Raw genomic sequence first — 5,268 nt, forward strand, 5'->3', positions numbered from 1 at the left:
TGTCATGTTGTCTCTTGTAAATTGTACAAAAACTATTGTCAATGTAATTCAAAAGTTCAGAGAATGAATTCATGGAGTTATAATCAGCTGGGCTTCTTTTTGTCTTGGATGGACTGGTTGAGGTCCTCCAATCCTGTTGGAACTGCATCCTCCAGGCAATTGGAAGACATTCCTTCATATTCCTGACTTTTAGCATCATTGGGTCAAAAACCTGAAATCCCCTTCCTGAAGGCATTGTGTCTCCACCTCCACCATACAGACTACAGTGAATCAAGAAGGCAGATCACTACCACCTTCTCAAAGGCAAAAAGAAAGCAACCAAAATAATCCTTTTTTGTCCAGCTGTCTATTCAGTCAGCCAGTATGTTTCAGCAATGAAACTCCTATACAGTGTTATGTTAAAGTTATGAGATTTATATGGTTGTTATGTTTTGGTTCCATGAATTGAATGAGGATAAAATGAAGGGGGGCTATAAGGTTTGGTGTGAAGTCTGCCTGACTCCAGGCCTGGGTCATTGGGATATTAAAAATTAAAGGTTAATTCAAGTCAGATAAGATAATGCTAAGATATTCACAATTGTAGACAATGGCAGCAGTATCTGCATTCACAATGGCTAGACTGGTAGCCCGTAAATTCCCAGGAAAATACTGAAAATCAGGTTGTAAGCAAATAGCTTTTAAACTGTCCATTGTTTCCTAAGACGGGTGGACTCTCAAAGACCAGCTAATCTGCATCTCTATCTGATTCAAGACCTGAGGAGATGAACATTGAGAGGGGAAATTCTCAGACATAGTATCCCAGGCTCTGGGAGAGAGAGGAACCAGAGAAGAGGGTAGAAATCTCCATCGTTCATGATGCAAAAATATGGCTGGGAGTTCACATTTGGATTGCAAAAGCCAAATTTATGTGGATTTGAAACAGGGTTGAATGATTCGTCAAGTTCTGTTGGAGAAAAAAAGTTCAAGGAAGATACCTCAGCATGAAAGACATTTCTGGGGATAAATGCTCTCAGATTTGGAAAAGAAAGGGATAGAAAAATACCCTCCACACTTAGAAATGATAGGGAGTCTGGGATAATCCAATGACTACTTAAGGGACAGTGTAAAATGTACGTGTGATGTAAGTTTCTCAATTGTATTAAAAGTAAAAGGTGAATGTTCTGTACTGTGGGTTAAAGCTTAGCTGCTTAAAAATTGTATTACTCAATCATGCTTTTAGTGTTTATGTTACAATAAAAGCCCTGAAACAGAAAATCTTGTGCCATCCTTTCATTTATCAACTGAAAGTTCAAATTTCATTTTTATAGTTATTGGTATTTACAGGAACAGTAACAGATAGCAGTACTCACCGACAGTTCCACATATTTCCTTTGACTGTTACTGACCATCGCAGAATCCACTTGGCCACAGTATTGAAATTAAGCCACAAGAAAATTAACATTACAAACCAAATTTGTAAATAAAACATTGCCATGGTGCATAGAAACTCTCACTAATCATTGCATCATTCCTTGGTGCTGGTCTTGCGTGTTGATTGGCTTGTCCTTATGTTCCTATGTAGTGCAACCACAATGGTTGTTGCATGGATGGCAAAATATTGATTTGGTTTAACTTATTTATTGTCATGTCTACCTTAAGTACAGTGAAATGCTTTGTTTAAGAATAATACAGGCAGATCATAGTAAGTAAGGACATACAGATCATAGGGTGAAAAAAGACTTTGACAGAGGCATACGGTTACGTCACACCAGGCATGCATTAGGCAAGATCAACATTAGCAAGATCAGCATTATTTAAAGTTAGACAGTCCATTCATCAGTCTAATAACAGCCAGGAAGAAGCTGTTCCTGAACCTGCTGATGCGTGTATTCCTGCTTCTGTTTCTTCTGCCTGATGGAAGAGGTTGTAGGAGAGCATTACCCAGGATGTAATGGGTCTTCGTTGATGCTGGCAGCCTTTCTGTGACAGCGAGCCATGTAAACAGAGTCCATGGATGGGTGATTGGCTTCTGTAATGGTCTGGGCTGTGTACGTAACCTTCTATGGTTTCTTACAGTCCTGGGCAGAACAATTGCCATCCAAGGCTGTTATGTATCCAGACAATAGGCTTTCAACGTGCATCTGTAAAAGTTGGTGAGGGTCCTTATGGACATAACAAGTTTCCTGAGCTGCCTGAGAAAGAAGAGGCATTTCATGCCTTCTTGACTGTTGTATCTGCATAGGAAGTCCAAGACAGGATGTCAGTTATCGTCACTACTAGGAACTTGAATCTCCACCCGCTCAACCTCAGCTCCAGTGAGGTAGGTGGAGGCATGTCCTCCTCCTTTCTTTCTGAAGTCAATGATCAGTTCTTGTTGAGAGAGAAGTTGTTCTCAGTGCGCCATGTCACCAAGCCCTCTGTCGCCTTTCTGTATTGCTGACTTTCAGTGGCCTTAGATGATAAGCTAATGTCCCAAGAGGCCAGGCTTTTGCCTATGCAGTCTCAGCATGAGGATTAGCAATCTGGGCTGGCTGGCGGGCAAGCTTCATTAAAGGTACTGGCGGAGTTGCAGTGATGAGAAAGTTGCATTTTTGATGAAAGACAGCAGTGTCATGCCCCATGAATTCATTTCACTACCTCCTAGGGTGGAAAATATACATTCAATAGCAATCTTAAAAAAGGAATTGCTTAAATATTTGATGAAGGAAAAGAAATTGCAGAGGTATGGAGAAAGAACAATGGAGAAGTACTAATGACATAGCCCTGTGAAAGAATCAGTCTAGAGCCTATGACTGAATAAGCACCTTATGAGCCATGCTACACCATGGATAACAGCATTGATTGTCACCTTTCATTTAACTCTTTTTCAAAGAATTCAGTAAGACTTCTCTTTGTATGTATGACATGATTGTTATTTCATTTTCAGCTTTTATTAAATATTGCGTAATAGAGTTAATCTTAAAAGAAGATGATAAGCATTTGTTGCCTTGTCTCACGTCAAAAACAGCGGAAACACAATACAGAGGCAAAGATTGATATCAGTGGTGATTTTTGGTTCACTATTGTAACAAAATCCCTGAAAGTTTAGCTATGTATCAGAGTCGGTGAAGCCACTTTAAAAAATAAACCAGTCTCGGCCTGATATTCTTACTGGAGTGTTCCATGATACGATAGAAGCAATGCAGGTAACTAAAGCTAAACGTGGAAGTATGCCAACATGCCTCTGCAATCTGCTTCAGTGCACTTTGGGAACCCATTCATCAGCAGGCAGCCTCATATGTTTTACTTGCAACTGTGCATGTATTCTGCAAGGAATATTTGCAGACGCATCTGTTGGGTTTGCCTTCATTGGTCTAAGAAAATAAATGCACTATTTTGTCACCCAGACTAAAAATACCTGCTGTTGTGAAATATCTCCTTTGCAGAGAACGCTAAGGAAGGAGTATTTTAGATATTATTTAGAACCATTATTTGCACTAAATAATACTGGTTGAGAAACTAATAAGTATTTATAAAGTAAATTATTCAATGAAGTGAAGATTGCCATGCTTGTACAATTGCTTCAAGCGACCCTGTCCTGTTATTTGAAAATTAAACAAAGGCATGGATTGGATGAATAGCCAAGGGCTTTTCCCCCAGATAGGGTAATCCAAAACTAGAGGGCATAGGTTTTAAGGTGAGAGGGAAAAGATTTAAAAGGGACCTAAGGGGCAACTTCTTCATTCAGAGAATGGTGTGTGTATGCAAAGAGCTGCCAGAGGAAGTGGTGGAGGCTGATACAATTACAGCATTTAAAAGGTATCTGGATGTATACATGAATAGGAAGTGTGTAGAAGGATATTGCCCAAATGGTGGCAAATTGGACAAGATTAGTTTAAGCTATCTAGTCAACATGGTTGACCAAAGTCTAAATCACAAAGTCAGTATATAAAATTCTGCAAACACCAATTCATTTCTCTCTGCATCTTGTGGTTGTAAATTCCCAAGGTTATGGAGAGGCCTGAAGATGCAATTTGCAAAAATCTCCAAATCTCTGTCCAGCCAGCACTGGATCAGACATTGGTATTGCCAATCTATATCGAATAAAATAATATATTAACAGTGCTGGAGTACTGACTGAATGAAGCCAGAACACAGTAATGGTTTTACTGATACAATTTCCCATTACCTTTGTTATCCATTCTCTGAGTATTCCATATGATCCTATATCTCATGTGGACATACACAGTATGAACAAGGATCTCCATTGGGAAGCTTCTAATGTCTTCCTCCAGATTTAACTTGTTCTAGATTTATAATGAGAATAGTCATCATCATCTCCTTTGCAGAAGAAAATTACAGATATTTTGTACATTTTGGCCATGATCATTTTAAATTTTAAATGCTGAATAGTCCACCTGTGTTCCTATGCTGTGTCACTCCCTTTTGTTGCAAATTTTTTAAAGCTGGAACAATTTCCTCACATCTGACTAATTCAAAGGCCTTTTTCACTAACTGACAAGGCATACCCCACTCTCTGTGTCTTGTAGGTCTTAAGATCAGAGCATGTGGAGATAAATTTTGTATCATTCAATTTCTGTCAAGAATGTGTTTGTATTTCACCTTGTGATGTCAATAAATGTAACTCTGATACAAAGGAAATAACCCCACTTTGGTTCTGACTCACCTCAGCACCATCACTTTTACCACATTGTATGGATGATTCTATCTGTTGTTCGGTGGACGTATCTGCGGGATGTGCAAAGCAGGTTTGAGAGGCTAACTAGACTACGTTACTGTGAGCATACTCATTAAGTACTTAACAAAAACGTTTAGCTTTCAAAGTGAACTGTTTGAAAATTACAGAAACATAGAATATAGCAACAGAGGTAGGCCATTCGGCCCTTTGAGCCAGCTCCATTATTCAATATGATTTCATCATCTGATCCAGTACCCTGATCCTGCTTTCTCCCACAGGCTCATTACTCTGGGTGAAGAAATTCTTCCTCATCTCAATCCTAAAAGGCCAATCCCATTTCCTTGGACTGTAATCCCTGGTTCCGGAATCTTCGATCATCGGGACCATCTTTCCTGTGTTTACTCTGTCTAATCCTATCAGAATTTTATGAGGTTCTATGAGAGACCCTCTCATTTTTCCAAACTCCAGTGATTATAGTCCTAACCAATCCAGTCTCTCTTCATACAACAGTGCTGCCATCCCAGAAATCAGTCTGGTGAACATTTATTGCACATTTTCCATAGCCAGCACATTGTTCCACAGATAAGCAGTGCACAATATGCTAGATGGGT

The 5,268-nt window shown here is 39.4% G+C and overlaps 1 long non-coding RNA gene across 1 annotated transcript; it reads right to left on the reverse strand.

The window, feature by feature from the left end:
* Nucleotides 1-1,487: 1,487 nt before the first annotated feature.
* On the reverse strand, nucleotides 1,488-4,709 carry LOC140462930 (uncharacterized). Its single transcript, XR_011954560.1, has 3 exons — nucleotides 4,646-4,709; nucleotides 4,148-4,265; nucleotides 1,488-2,619 (listed from the first exon to the last, which is right to left on the reverse strand). It is a non-coding gene; the product is annotated as an uncharacterized lncRNA (long non-coding RNA).
* Nucleotides 4,710-5,268: the final 559 nt, after the last annotated feature.

The sequence above is a fragment of the Chiloscyllium punctatum genome, chromosome 37 (genome assembly GCF_047496795.1).
Source record: "Chiloscyllium punctatum isolate Juve2018m chromosome 37, sChiPun1.3, whole genome shotgun sequence".
Classification (NCBI taxonomy): domain Eukaryota; kingdom Metazoa; phylum Chordata; class Chondrichthyes; order Orectolobiformes; family Hemiscylliidae; genus Chiloscyllium; species Chiloscyllium punctatum.